Source organism: Lissotriton helveticus, chromosome 2_2, assembly GCF_964261635.1.
Source record: "Lissotriton helveticus chromosome 2_2, aLisHel1.1, whole genome shotgun sequence".
Classification (NCBI taxonomy): Eukaryota; Metazoa; Chordata; class Amphibia; order Caudata; family Salamandridae; genus Lissotriton; species Lissotriton helveticus.
This window is the reverse complement of record NC_136060.1, coordinates 476,214,787-476,231,625: the sequence shown is the minus strand read 5'-3', so window position 1 is coordinate 476,231,625 and position 16,839 is coordinate 476,214,787.

Below are 16,839 nucleotides of genomic sequence, written 5' to 3'. Positions count from 1 at the left end.
ACAGATACATCACAGTAGGCAGACAGTACCACCATGGCCAACAAAATTTTGCAGCCCAATCTGCCCCTTGGATAAGACTTCTTTTTTCATCCTAAAAAAATCTCTGCTCATAAGGACAGCAACCGACAGAGGTCACTGACAGCTGTCAGTGTCATGAGCCAGACCCCGGGACATCCAGGGTTCTGACCTCTGAGTTTACTCAGAGTTGGGGGCAGCAGCCCCATGTGTTAGGCACCCTTTTCTACTTTCCTTCCCAATAGTCCAGGGGAGGTAGGCTGAGGCCGTCCACTCAGCCCAGGGTTTCTAACCTGACGTTCAACAGGTGCCTGGCATGCCAAGACTTCCAGAGGGAACCACCACCTCCCTCAATGGTAACACAATCTAACAGTGTCATTCAGGTGTCTGCCTGGTGCAGGTCTCATGCCCCCTGTCTCTGTGACAGAACAGGGAGCACCCCTAGATCAGAAGTGGCCTCATCAGGGCCAGTCTGGTGGTGCTGTGCTTTTAGAAACGGCAACCCCGCTCCACTGGTCTTCCCACTGTGGATTGCTTCAGCCTCCTGCTCCTTCATCTGGGCCTCTGTACTTTCCCAATGGGAGTAGTACACCCAGAAACCTGAGCATTTAGGGTGCCATGGGCGGCCATCCCTCACAGCTCAGCTAACACTGGTGGTAAATTGTTACCCAGAATGCAGTCAATGGGCATCTGGCTACTTACAATTACCCTCCTCTGGATCACCTTCCCACCCCTTTCCATATATGCCACAGGGAAGAAGAAGACTTGCCCATGGGCCTGAGTTACCCGTACACACCTTTATGGTCTACTACTCTGGGGAAACCAGTCTTTCCACCACCATGATCTGACTGGCACAATTATCCCTAAGGGCAGTGACAGGTATCCCATTAACGGTTACCTGGTGGAAATGAAATTAAATAAAAAAGGAATTTATAGAGCACAGCAATTACCCAAAGGTGTCTAGGCGCTGGCTCATGGAGCAGACGAACGCTGACAAACTACCCTATAGGATCAGAGACTGAACTGCATGTTATTAATGCTTTTCTAAAAGCCAGCAGTTGGGTTTCCTAATTCTAAGGGCAGGGAGTTCCAGAGTCTAGTGGTGCCTACCAGAAACTTCTTCCACACCAGCCAGCTTTTCTGATCCTAGGAATCACTAGGTTGTGAGCAAAGGAAGAACTCAGCGACCGCGCTGGAACATAAGAGAAAAGGCAGGAGAGAGCATAGGAATGAGGTGGCATGTTATAAGGGAGATAAAGTAACTTAAGAGAATTATAACAATACCATTCAAAATATTGTCTAAAAAGCTTGGACCTGTGCAATGTAGCGCTTTTAAAGCGGTACAAAGAGCCTTAAAGTCGATGCGTCCCTTCACTGGAAGCCAGTGAAGTTGTCTGAGTGCGGTAGCAGCAGGTTTGTGCTTAGGAATACCCAACAGTATGCGATCAGCAGCGTTTTGCACAATATGGATTTTGGTATGGCATTTTTTCCTTAGATTGATGAAAAGATCATTACAATAGTCAGCTCTGGACAAAACCAGGGCTGAGATGACAAGTTTTCAAAGATTGTAGGAAATAAATGGAAAGACTTTCCTAATAAGTTTTAATGTGTAAAGGGATGCTGAAGTCAGGGTGTGAACATGGCCTTGGAACGTGAGCTTGGAGTCAAAGGTTCTTCACCTTTGTGTGTTGGAATGAAGAAAGATCCCAGTTCCTGAGACCAGTAAGCAGATGAACAAAAGGAAGCATTATTTCCAAACTGGAGGACCTTGGGTTTATTAGAATTAGGCTTTAAACAGTTCGAGGCCATCCACTGTCCAACTTGAAGAAGACAGTTGTGGAACCGTGAGGCTGTGTCTGAAGGATTGCTTGCTACGGATACTATAATTTGGGTGTTATCAGCATAGGAAATTGCGGCTCCCACCCTTGGAATCCACTTCTCAGCTAAGGGACACCAGGTCATGCTCTCTCGTCTGTTCCTGGGAAATACCTATGGCTGTGGAGCTCCCACCAGTGTATTTTTCTCTTGGTACAGACTAGTTACCCTTGCTTGTGTCCCAGCTGGGAGCAATCAAAGAACTGGGTTTGGAAATGGCCCACCGCCCACCAGAACCTCTCCTCCTATTCTTAGACGGGCATGGGAACCCTTCCCCTAAACTTTTCTGGTACCTGCTAGTCACTATCGACCTCCCTCTCGCTCTGCTTGATTACTCCTGGGTACCTTCTCAGGCATTCTGGTACTAGTCCAGAGGCCTACCTTTTTGCCAGAAAAAGGGGGATTTAAAAAGAGGTTGAATCTGGTATCAAATTGTGTATAATGCTGGTTTATTGTTGCAGACAATCACTGAATAGCACTGCACAAACAGAAGTACTGAATCACACCACTTAACACCAATGTGAGAAACTGAGTTGTTGGTTGTTGGTGGGAGGGTATGAGTCCTTCTCAATCTGCAGCCACAATCCTTGCCAGGTTGAACCACAAAAGTCACTAAATTAACCTGTGCTTAACACTATGGTAGTCTGGCACAAAAGCAGTCAGACTTAACGTAGAGGCACTGTGTAAAGTATTCATGCAGCACACAGTAATAAAATACAAACACAGCACAAGACAAATCCCACACCGATTCAGAAAGATAGACATGTTAATAAATAAAATTCCACTAAAGCAAATTGAATACAATCAATAGCGCCAAGACGCCCACGGGTATACGTTGCGCTTTATAAATGCCAAACATAAACATAGAACCAGAGTTATGGATTTTTAAAGTTTTACAAAAAAAATAGTTTTTAGAAGTAAAAAGCGTCAACGGTGGTTACCTAGTCACACTGGACTGGGACAGAGTCCCAAGGTCAGGCTGACAGTGGTGGAGTACAGATGAAGTTCGGCATGTAATTGTGTTCCCGGTCTTAATGAAATCATGGACATAAGGAGTTTGGGGGAGTTTAAAAATAAATAAATAAATAAATAAATAAATAAATAAATAAAATACACGTATAAGAAGATTAATATAAACTGCCATGGAGACTCATTGGTTTTAAAATAATTTAAAAGTTGTCTTCAACACAAAAATTTACCCATTGTGTCATGTTTAACCACTAAGCAGCTGATACCACCATAGGCGATTGTAGGGGAGTTATGTTCTCGTTTTGGAGAGTGGACATAGCATTCTGGGTGATGTAGTTGTGCTGTTTAACTTTCACTGAAGGGAGCGCGCAAAGTTTTTGATGGCGGGCTTGTCTAACAAATGATCTCTCTGGTCTAATTATACTCAAGTAACCCTAATGCAGTCGAAACACCGTACGACTTGTCAGCAATGAAGACAAAGCGCCAGGATGCTCCCTGGAGTGACAGAGCGCTATATAAAAACCACCAAACATCAAACATCAAACATCAAACATCGTACACCTGAGGGTACGGGGAGGAGCTAAATATGGCAGCAGGAAATGGTCACCAAATAGTCAGTTAACAAAGAGGTGCAGAAGCACACATTACGAAAATGAAGAAAGGTGAAATGGAGTGAACATAGTTTGCCATTGAGGTTTTTTAAAAGCTATGCATGTCAAGGTAAGCGCGCTCGAGTAATTTTGAGTCCTTTAAGCCTTGGGACTGACATGAGGTTAATGAGGGTGAATGGCAGGAGTTTGAGATTATAAACAGACACACTGTGTATTTTGTTTAAAAAGTGGGGAATTGGAACAGCAGCTTGAATTGTAATTAACATGGAAATAATTATGAGAGCTACATTGAGTGAAAGCAATGCTTTTTGATAAACACAGTTTATAGAGTTGGTGAAAGGCAATGAGAGGCATTTTGTTTATACATAGGTTTAGTGTTGTAAACATTTTAACAATTAATGGTGATGTATTTATGGATTTTTTTTATAGATAACCATGACGAAGGGAATTAAGCTTGTTTATGATCTGCGTAAAGATATGGATAAAACTAATTGAATGAAGAGTCAAAAAATTGTTGCATTAAGAGGATTAATATATGGATGAACGGTAGCAAAAATATGGCTGAATTTAATTGCTTGAATCCATACTAAGGCACGGCTGTGCAGCTTGGTGGGACCAGGGATGGTTCCCCCCTAAATTTGTTTTAACTTACTAAAGGTGGCATTTTTTAGAATTATGACTTAAAATCTGACTTTACCATTAAATGGTAATTTAAATGACACTTTTGTTTTTGACCAAACATGATATTTCTACCTGTTACCAACCAACAGTTACCACTTATTAAATGTGATAAGGTAACCCAATGTTATCCTGTGGGAGAGGTAGTCCTTGCAGCAGTGAATAATGAATGTAGGAGTTTTTCACTACTAGGACGTGTAAAACTTAAAAGTATACGTCTAGCTTTTGAATACACGGTCCCCTGCCCAATAGGTTGTGTAGAGCGAATTCTAAAGGTGACTTATAAAGGGTTTAATTTGTGCTAGTGCTTTCCGGTGCTCAGCACCAACACTTGAGACAGTCTGCCACATGGTGGCACTGTTTGTCTAATTTGATGAGCACCACCACAGGTGTTCAGTATTACAATGTACATAAAAAAGTTCTATTACCTGTCTGTCTCCCAAGGCCGTCTCATAGCTTTGGGGACCTGAAATAGTCTGAATTGTCACACTCGTAGGAGTGTGATAGTTAGTAGTTGGGTTGGTACCCAACAGGTACCCAATTGGCACCACAAATTGCAGGGGCAATCTGCAGTGGCCTCCTGACGAGGGCCCTGTCACTTATTGTTTTTACAAGTTAAGCACTGGTTAAGAAGGTTTAGGCTTGGCTAAAGGTTTATTGAGCCAGGTGGAAATGGCAACTCAACACTGCACACAGTCTGCAATGGTAGGCCTTAGACATGTTTTAAAGGGCTTCTTAAGTGGGTGGTACAATACGTGCTGCAGGCTTACTGGCAGTATTGAATTTATAGGCCCGAGATACATGTTACCCATTTACTAGTGACTTGCAAGTAAATTAAGTAGGCCGATTGGGTGTAAACCAATTCTACCATGTTTAGACGAGAGACACTTTAGCACTAGTTAGCAGTGGTATAGTGAGCAGAATGCTAAGGCTAGCAAACATAAAGTCAGCAAAAACAGGAGGTCTAAAGGCAAAAAGTTAGGGGAAACCACACCAAGGATGCCAGTTCTAACACATGTCCCCCCAGCTGAAAAGGGGATAACTACCCAACCTCTTGGGAGTTCAATTCACTAAGGCAGAGAAACTTGGGGAGACTATGAGCAGCCAAGTCCATCATAGTGCATATCCAACAAAATAAAAGTAACACATGCACGAACTTCTCAATTACTTAGCATATCTGAATGTTTAAAAAAATGAGAGTAAATCTGGTTCTGATATATAGTCAACTATTTGAAGAAAAATCGCTGTTAAAAGAAATGGAGCATTAATGGAGACCTCCTCTTTTAATCTGAAGTCTTATTAAGAGGGTCAGTGTATTTTTACCCTGCTCTAGTACGTCCTTTTTCAGAAACATTTTGAGGACAGTGAACCAAGTTCCCAAGGCCTGTGATGGCAGTGGCAATATTTCTCTCCATGTTGCACCCAGCTAATCAGAGTGCTACTCTCTCTGAAAAACACTGCTCAGGCTTGAATTTCCTATGGTAACCAGTACCTAACTAGGAGCTATCTATAACTACACAAAAACTACTACCACTAGGTAGTTATAATTAGGACACACTTTAAGAGGGAATGGATGTTTTGGTTTGCTAATAACTTTGGCAACGTTGAACAAATCTTTACAAACTTTCCCCAAAAAAGTTTCATCCACCTCAGCTTCTTCCTGGAATGGCACAGGTTTGGGTACAGGGCCTTTAAAAAAAAATAGAAATTCACTGAAAAACCAAAGAAGTAGCGTTCTAGTTAGGAAGTGTAACAATATCTTACTTGGCATTAATAAAAAGGAACATGGAATTTCATGGGGATGTTAAAGTTAGGTGAAAACATCAGTAAAAATATAACACTTTAAATTAATTAAGAAAAACGCGGAAAATCACCAGTTATAGTTATAACAAGTAACTATAAATTGTGCCCTAAGGAAACTATACCTCACACCTTTGTGAAAAGAAGACTGCATGCTCCTGAGTTTGGTAGTCTCCTTTATTTCTGTCCAGTCTCCCAGCTCCCCAGCAGCAACTACTGAAACCCCTGTTCTGTTGCATATGCGTTCAATTAACTGATCTCGGATTATCTCATCCCTAAATTCCCTGTAATTGTAAATGGCAGCTAAGATTCCGAGAGCGGCTACAAAATCATTGATGGATTTGCCAGGAATCTGAGCACGTTGCGAAAATTTGGGACGCTCCAGTACTGTATTTCTCTTGGGGTTGAACCTCTTGTCTAATGTTTTGATAAGTGAGGCATAGTCGTCCAGAATTAAGGAATCGCCATCATTATCTCCACGTACATGTGTGCTCACAAGCTCCAGGGGTAAAGTCTTTAAAATACTTCTTCCCTCAGAACCTGAATTGTATACCAGTAAGGCTTTCTTCTTCTTTGAGGTGAATGTGGCCCCATCTATCACCTCAAGAGAAGCATCAAATGTCTCCTTCCACTGCTGCCAATTAATGGGAGGAGTATCGGGTGATTGCAAAATGGAATGTGGTGCGAGTACATGATTCATTGGATGGCCTTGCATGGGCGAGTTGCTGCCCCAGAAGTCAAATGATCAGCTTGCACGTAGAAGTTGTAAATGTGTAAATCCACTACCAGCTGTGTTGGAGACCCAGCCCAAATGCAAATAATGGAGAATAAGGTGTGCATATCACTGACATGCAAATGATGAGGTTTTATGAAACACTCTGATACGCAAGGTGTGCGTGTCACCGTTGCAGTGAAATACACGTTCAAACTTGAAATAATAGCAATTTAGGATGATAGGTTGGTACAAGAGGTGTGCGTGTCACCTAAATGAACACATTCTAGAGTGACTCGTTGACTCGCCTGGTGTGCGTGTCACCATAACAAACAAACCCCTAGATTCATCAAAGTCCCGTTTTGCGAGTCTGTAATAGCGATTAATAAGGAATCGCTATTACACACTTGCAAAACGGGATTCATGTACAAATCGCACTTTATTTTGCGATTCCTACAGCTTCCTTATTTGCGATTAGCTAATTGCTAATCGCAAATAAGGAATAACTCCCCATTCATTCCTATGGGCCTAAAGGCTCATAGGAATGAATGGGAAGACATATCAATGTGCGAATCGCTATTAGCGATTCGCATTTTGAGACTGCGATTTCAAGGGTGCAGGGGTGTCCAAAGGACACCCTGTTGCACCCCTGAAATGATATTGGACGCTGGTGTTACGCACACACATGCCCTAAGGACATGTGTGTGTGTACCATACAACTTAGAAAAATGCACTTAAGTGCATTTTTCTAAGTTTCCGCTATTTACCACGAGGTTTGACTTTGCGGTAAATAGCGGCACAGAATTGCGAATTCGCAATTTTTTAATGTTTCATGAATTGCATTTAAGGAATCTCAAATAGAGATCCCTTAAATGCAATTCCTCGCAAAATTGCGAATTCTATAATAGCGATTTTTGCATTTGGGATGATGAATCCCAAATGCAAAAATTGCGCTCGCAAAGGGCCAGATTCTGAGAATCTGGCCCTTTGCGAGCCGATTTTACGATGATGAATCTAGCTGCAAGTCTGGTAAAAGTCGTTGACATGCTTGGTGAGCGTGTCACCATAAGAATAACTTGAGTGTATATGTTGAAGACCTCTGCACTGTTACTCAATACCAATGTGAACTTAGTTGACATGCCAGGTGAGAATGCCACCATTTAAATATACACCTTTATGGCAGTACTAGCTGAACACTTTGATCAAAGGAACGACTTGACAGATTCCAGAGGTTGCTTAGTGGTTGAATGCGTATTTAGAGTTACTTGCTGGTTGGACAGCGCTAGAAATACATTCAAGATGGCGTTTATGCTGTGTGCCTTGCGTGCTAGGCTTAAGCTTCCCAATGCGCAGGTCAGGCAGCGCTCTAGTCTTTGTTGAAGAAAGCGTGCATGCGGGTAAAGTGTTGAGTGGATTCAGTAGAACGAGTTCAGGCTTTTTTTTTTTTTTGCAGAGTTTTATATAGCGCGAACTAGACCCGAACCGAATCGGGTATCAGAGCGCTTTACATAGCACCAGTTACGTTACATGAGGACGGACACACATTCATTTGAGGCACGGGGAGATTAAGTGATTTGCCCAGAATCACTGGAGGTTTTGAGGCGCGAGAGGCAACACTTCTGAAATTAAGCGCGAGGCCCAGCGCTAAGCGGGCATAGCTGCCAAAAAGGACAAAATCTCACCACAATTTTTGCATAAAGTGCAACTTTCAGGCTGGGGAACAGTCTGCGTTGGAGACTTCACTGGGAAGGTCCCGGTGACGCTCAGCAGGTTCTCTCCACTATGTCATCCAGACGTGGCATCAAGACCTCGCCTCGAAAAGCAGGGAAACTACAGCATCTAGCAACACACAGTGGAGATGACTGAGGACCAGATAACTCATCGCCACTGAAAAGAAGACGACACGCTGGTAAGTTTCCTAGTCTTCTTTATGTCCGTCCAGTCTCCCAGCTTCCCGGCAGCAACTGCTGAAACCCACACATTCCATATTCCATGCAGGGAACACACAGATAGGAATTCACGAGATCCCAACAGCACGAGATTCTAACATTTTGCCCTGCACTCTTGTATCCTGGCATATTATCTCACTCATGACATGTTCAATAACTGCATTGATAACATCCCTAATGAGATCTGAAATTACATAATTGATGAGGGCACTGTGCATGGCTGGGGTGCAAGTATAACTTGGACAAGTATAACTTGCACCCTTGTTATGCACTGCTCATTAATCACCTCACATGTTACATCACTTATTAGATGTTCTGTAACATCAATGATAACATCACTGGAACATCTGAAATTACATAATTGATGACAAAACTGTGCATGGCGGGGCGCAAGTTATAATTACTTTACAGCACAAGTTATAGTTAGTTGAGATACCTATAATTGGTGAATTTGAGGCCATTGCGCCCTCCCATTTCAGGCAAATCACTCCGACCTGGAATCTAGGACTGTTGTGCATCGCACTCCACACTTCCGTCTTAAGAAAGACCCGCCGCGACCATAGACACAGGCGCCAAAGGGTCGAAACGTCGACATTCTTCAAAGGCCTAGTACCTCTATGATTCTACACAACTGAAAGAAATAATAAAAATCTCTAGATACAAACCAGTACATGGCCACCAGAGAGAAAAATACTTGTATATATTGATTGTATTGGATTGACTTTTCACTGTGTATACTTCTTCACCACGTCATTACTATTCACCATTGTCAAGCTTTTGCACTTTTAATTCATCGTGACAGCCAATGTACGTACTGTATGGAACATCAATGTGAATTAATTTAATTCAGATAAATACATAGTACAATTAATTGTTCTCAGGTCTTTGTTCATTCATTGTGAGGGCCGGTTATTGTGTTTTCAGAGGGCGTTCTTTGATTGCATTAACAGCATTTTTAAATTATTTGTGTTTCTACCCAACAGAACCACTCTTTAATTAACTAATATGTACTAGGGCCTTACAGGGGAGGTCATGTCAATCACAGGGGTACCCAAACACATAGTGTACGCTAGTGCATATAGGTGTTTTCTCTGTTCTCTAAGTCTTTTTTGGGCACAGCACTGGCTCTAGGGTTGGTTAGTCAGACTCAGTTACCACCAGTACCCGTCAGCAAAAAGTTGGGGGCACAGGATGACTTTGCAGCAAGGCCTCTTTCTGTCCCTCTCCTAGTTCTTTCTGCATATCTCTTGCTTCTTTCTGCACCTTTCTTTGTCTTTCTGGACTTCTGTTGCCTCTGTCTGGATTTCTGTTGCTTCTTTCTGTGCCTTTCTTCCTCTTTCTGCATATGTCCTACCTATGTAGGAATAGTTTTAACTTAGCAGTTAAAAAAACCTTTGAAATTCACTGAAAAAAACATAGGTTTCAGGGTCATTATAGTTAGAAATTAGCATTTAAAAAGCCTTTGAAATTCACTGAAAAAACACCATAGGTTTCAGGGACGTTTTAGTTAGTTGGACATTTCACTTATACAAAACCAGAGAAATTTGGCCGTTATAGTTAGTTGAGCTAATTATAACTCACACCCTCGCAATGCATTGCTGATGACGTCCCATATGAGATCACTCAAATCATGTGAATCAGTGAAAAAAAATGTTTTATTTTTTATTTTTTATATATATATATATAGATTGACAATGCTTTGTCTCACAATTCACCACGCTCTCAGACACCAAGTAAACGCCAGAGATCAGCAAGGTCCAAGGGTGTTTATTGACACCTTACGACATGTTTCGGCTTACGAGAAGCCTTGTTCACGTAAGCCGAAACATGTCGTAAGGTGTCAATAAACACCCTTGGACCTTGCTGATCTCTGGCGTTTACTTGGTGTCTGAGAGCGTGGTGAATTGTGAGACAAAGCATTGTCAATTGAAGTTACCGGCGTGCTCTGCCGGCGTTCACGCCACTTCCCACGGGGCCGACCGCAACCCTTTGGAGCAACCCAGGAACTTTGATATATATATAGATATATATATAAATAAATGTATACATATATATTTTTTTTCACTATAAATAAATGTATACATATATATATTTTTCACTGAAAAAAACAAAGGTTAAGCTGATATTATGTATGGCTCTAACTCAGAGAAATTAGCATGAATGTCCCATTCCAAATGTGATAATGCACTGCTATGACGTAGCAAGGGTGAGTTACAGATCACATTACACACTTTTGCTATGTCACAAAAGAATTCTCGGCTCCTGTGGCTAGGTTAGTCTATATATTGCATAGCCCAGCCCCTGTCTGCTTGCCCACTACATCACTATAAGGGAATGCAGAATTCTCCCCCCTGGTAGGTCATAGCTTCCTCAGATGCTTTTCCTGTCCCCCACCTAATAGCATCAGCTGCACAGGCCCCCCACAGATATTTATCACCTGCTAACAGCAGGCAGTAAATGTAAATGGGATAAGCTAATCGCATTCGGGGAAAACTGCATAAAAGGACCCAGTAACTCTGGTCTCAACATGCCTCATATTATCCTTTAAGTGCACAATCTGTTCACTTTAGTGCAGAGAAGGAATAAGAGAATAACAAACAATTCACAAAAACAGTGCAATACTTAGACACCAAAAGACCTTGGATTCGGGGATTTATTTATTTATTTATTTGCAGCACCTGTTGCCTCGGTGCTCTTATTTGAAAAGAGATGAATTGCTTTTCACTTGACTCCATGGGCAGAACAGGCTTTGCAATTCAAATAGACACTGTAAGTCATCTCCTCTGCAATAATCCCCCTGAGCTGTGTAAACTGGGAGCAGTAGGGAAACACATGAAGGACAGCCAGAGGTTTGAAGATAAATGCACAGGTGGCAGGCAGAGATGATGCTGTGGGGGACATATTGTGGCTTGTTTGTTGAATAATAAAGGTTGCTAATCCAACATCAACAATAGTTCCATGAATTGGAGTCCCTGGGCCCATGCTACCTCTCTATATGCTCTTGAACAAGAGCACATGAGTGATTCTGTAATGTTAAATACAATGATGATGCAAAGAAAATAATAACCATCAATCTATTTCCAAGGACCGAGAGAAATTAATAATCCCTACCTAAGTGAATTACATCACAACCGAAATGAATCTGTACTTTATAATCATCCAAAACCAAACTAAATGACACAAAAAGAATTACAAAGTAACAGTTTTATATATATTTATTATTCATTTTTTATTTACTGTTCTATTTTATCATAGAAGGAAACTCATTATTTTTGTTTTTCAAGAAACCACATATATACAAAAACAAACACATATATGTACACCACATTTACAATCGTCACAAAAATATTCACAATATGTACATTGACACACTGACATAGATATTCAAAACTTTTTTGTCTGTTATAGCCCAACATTTTTAACAAAAAGCATGCTTTACTGAAGTAAGGACAAGCATTCCTATAAAACAAGATCTACCAAAGAAATGCAAAAGGAGCCTAATCGGTATATCTTATTTAAACCTATCTAATTTGAATACTCCTTGTTGATCTATTTATACAACATAAACATTTTGGATGGTGTCTTCTTAGAAATGTCGACGCGTTTCAGCCCCATGAATACGGGCCTCATCAGGACGAAGGCTATTAATGATCCGTCTATGAAATCAAAAGGAACAAATGAAACAATCCTAAATACATATTTCGTATTTCGGGAACAAGGGGTACAATCCATATAAAAATGATTTATATATGTACAACAATTTACAGCACTTCCTCAGAGTCGTGCGGCACCCACCAATGAAAAATCCAAAGAACCCCCAAGTGTAGTGAAAAACACAAACTTAGAAAAACCGTGTATTTTAAAAATAATAACACAACCGAATGTGTATTGAAAAACCAAAAAAGGGGACGAAGGATAGACCTTTACCAACAGATTGAATTCTCCATAGCACAAAAGGTCAATTACCATGGTCTGTATCCTCCTATGACTAGGGATGGTGTGATTCTAGGGGCGTCGTAAGTATTATATAACGGCAGCCACTAGAGAGGAAGGAATAGCGATGAAGGAATCTGACGCTAAAAGGATTCACGTAAGTAAAAAATACACCCCCTTCATATGTAGCATATGCTTTCTAGTGCTGTAAGCACTACGTGGATTGAGACGCAAATGGTGGTAAATAGTACATCCAGAAGGGCATATTTATCGTACTTTCATGCAGCACAATGCAGCAAGCCACCGTTGCTGTGCAGCACGAAAGGGATTCCTTCCTGCACAGAAACTATCCTGAGAGGCATTTTCCTCTTTCTATGGGTGCGGCAGAATGAACCACACATTGAAAGAAGAAAAGACAAGGAGAAATATAGATAATTCTCCTTGTTACACCTTCCCGGGGGAGGCGTAGCATTTTGGCGTATTCCAGGTCTAGCAGTAATGGTACATTTGGGAATGCATCAAAATTCTTTCATGGATGCGTGGGAACACCCGCTCTCCTCCCATGGAAGGCCTACGTGGTGTAGAGTAACACAATGCCGGTATTTGAGCTGCCTCGCATTACTCTAGATTTAGCAAGCCATGCAAGGCTTTGCAAGGTGGCATTGTGTGGTGCAAGGGCAATGCAAGACTATGATAAATATAAGAATCCCAGCATTCCCTTATTTTGTAGCTCCCCATCCCTTTAATACTGAGTGCAGCACTCCTAGCACTACATACATGAGACACACTAGGCTCTATGTGATGAAAATGGAGGTATTCAAGAGAGGAGGCACCACTATCCCATCCAGATGTAGGTAGGGGCCAGATGTAGGTGTAGGTAAAGTACATTTACCGATTCTAAAATACCGAATTTTACCGATTCGGTATTTTAGAATCGGTAAATGCTATGTAGCAAAAAAATCGGTAAAAATTACCGAATCGGTAAGATTTGGTATTTACCGAATCGGTATTTACCGATTCGGTAATTGACATTCATTCCTATGGGCCTGGAGGCCCATAGGAATGAATGCCAATTACCAAATCGGTAAATACCGATTCGGTAAAATGGAGGAGACTTTAAAGGGTGCCAGGGTGTCACTTTGACACCCTGTTGCACCCCTGAATCGTGCTTGTGTGCAGATGTGGCAGACATACATGCCCTGTTGAAAATGGCACAGTTGAAAATGCACTGATTTGCATTTTCAAAGGTATTCCTTATTTACCATGTGGTAAATAACGAATCCTAAAATGGGAAAATCACTCATTTGAGTGCTCCCTACATTGCAAATTCGGTAATTTACCGAATCAGTATTTTAAGGAATCGGTAATTTACTGATTCCTTAAAATACCGAATACATAAATTACCGAATTTGCAATTTAGGCCACCTACATCCCAAATGCCCAATACCGGTCGGTAACGGCCAAAATATGGTAATTTCGGCAGTTACCGACCAGTATTGGGCCACCTACATCTGGCCCTAGGTCCTTCCTAGCTCCACATTCATGTTGAGCGCTAAACGCTTTCAGGTTTAAAAGATGCAGTCTGATAAAGAGGAGAAGGGGGTTTAATACGCTCACTGACGCAACGGCAGACTACTTGTGCTCTTGTGCTAGATATTATGATCATCCAGGAAGGAAACTCAAACCGTCAATAACAGTTCTTATAAGGGTGCGCAACAAATGAAATTATTTTTTTAAATGATAAACTCGATTCCTACTCTTCAGTGGCTTCACCTTGTCCTACATTGTTTCTCTCTAGGTTAGATAAGAATAACTTTTGGAGCTGGACTTGGGCCCTTAGAAGGATTAGTTTGCAAGGTTCTACGTAACATGATTGTTTTGATAGTACTGTGTTTTATTCTTTTCTGATATATCCTGCTCATAAGAATGAAGGTCTAGCCTTTACCTGTGTAAGTAGACATAATGTTTTTATTTGTTTTTAGTAGGAAAGGATTTATAATCATTTTATTGTTGATATGTGCATAGAATTGTTTCAGAATTCCACCATGATATGTTTAATATGTTTTTTAAAAACAAAATACCTACCATGAATTTTAATTATCTGTATTGTTATATGTGTCTTTTATGATTATTTATGATCGAATAAAGACGAATTTGAATTTGATGAACCCGATGAAGTGCTATCTTTGGAAAACACAGCCACCCCAGGCTGGATTTGATGCTCAATTCTCTGTTGCTTATTAAACTCACAATCCATATTTTATCAGTATTCAGTCTGATGAATCATTTTACCTATTCATTTTCGGTCTAGCTAGAAAGACCTATAGCAGTATCACAAAGCTTATTCCATCAAAGCAGCAGGGAGAGGGGAAATAGCAGCAGCGGCACGTGCAGGTAAGAGCTGTGGGCGGGATGGGGTGGCCTCGACTGATGACGATGAGGGAAAATTAAATAAATAATAAATATTCCTTCAGCGTCATCTGTCGGGTCCTAACTTACCCTGCCTCACCCCTCTTACCTGCACGGGCCGCTCCTGGGAAATAGTCACTTCCCTCCCCGTAGCCATTGGAAGTTGAACATTGTAATTAGCATTTTGATCAGCTCACATTACAGTGCTGGTTTTGGTAACTGTCACTTTGTATGTAGTTTTTAACTCTTTAGAATGATCTAACCACCGCATTGCACCGTAGTTGCATCAGTCCGCAGAAAAAGGGTGTCCTCAAGGGCGTGGCCACCCCAAGTAACGATTGAGGAAATACTTTATCAAAATAAAATAGCAAAATAAATAAACCCTTCGGATGTATACCTCCGGTCCAATGGGCTCCTCTTCATCTGCTGGCCGCGGTCCATGACCATAAAAAAAGCTTCATTCCACTATCATGACTGAGCGAAACAAATAATGTAAAAAAAAAGTAAGAAATGTTCTGTGCTCTCATTATTTGAGAACCAGTAATAATCATGTCATAATCAAGTCTAATTTTTGGAAAATCCTTGTCATACTGCTAACAAGCATTGACTAAAATATTTTTTAATATGCCTATTGCAGTATGATAAATAAAGCAAAAAATGTTGTTTAAATACAATGTGTGACACACAGTGCACTTCTGAGACGCTTAGTCCCTCATGCATTACAGTTTAAGCACCCCATACAGGAAAAATGGTATACCTAAAGCCAATAACATGAGGTGGGAGGTATGACGTCATCCCCAGCCCCAGGAGCATGCAAAGAAATACGGCTTACATGGAGCTCTGACTTGTACGTCTTTATTCTTCAACATACAATCACGCACTGCGCTCTCATTACATCATAACCCCTACTAGCTACACTTTAACTCCTCCTATCAAGTTACGAAATGGCCAGAACCGCAAGGGTCCTAGGGCATATAGTCTCAAGACACTTGATCTCTCACTCTGTTAAATAAAAAGTACAAACAATAAGCACATCATATTTCTTCAATAAGGTGTCGAGGAGCTCGCACTAGTCAGCCAGATTGAGTGGTATGAGATGGTTGAGATGCACTCTGATTGTGCACCAACTACTCAAGTTCTCGTGCTTGATCTGGACTGTGAAGCGGGGTTGCCTCATCCATGATTGCAGGAGCTGACTACCGCTGAGGTAGGAGCTTAAAGTGTGACAGGCCCTGTGTGAAGGACTCCGGGATGATATGCTGCCGTCATATCTCCTTTGCATGTCACAACCCTCAGAGGATCGACATCAAATAGAGTGTCTGTTTTCCACTTGTGTTTCTGCTCAACCAGGACCCAGTCATCTTCATAGAAGGCTGTTTCCTAAGCTAGTTGATGACGATCAGCATATATTTTTATCTGGCACTTTCAAGAAGTGTCCGTGACACAAACTTTATCAGCATTAAAGGATCACTCTACAGTCCACTGCGGAAGTTTAGCTTCAATATCTCTCCCAAATAGCAAGGTGGCACGACTCACACAAGTTGTGGAGGGACGAGTTGACCGACAGGAACGGAGGGCTTGACACAGGGTCTGGTTCAACTTAACTCCGTAGATGCTCGTTCAGTTACTTGTTTGAGGGCACCCATGAATCGTTTCACAACACCATTTGCTTGGGGCCACAGAGGTGTGCTCTTTTGATGCTTGACATTTAGTCTAACCAGAAACTCCTTGAACTCTTCGCTACTGAATGGCGGACCATTGTCAGATTTAACAATATTAGAGATACCTGACACTGCAAAGATGTCATCCAACCATTCAATAACATTGTCATGGGTAGTTGACAATAACTCCTTTACTAAAGAAGAACATGAATACTTATTAATGACTA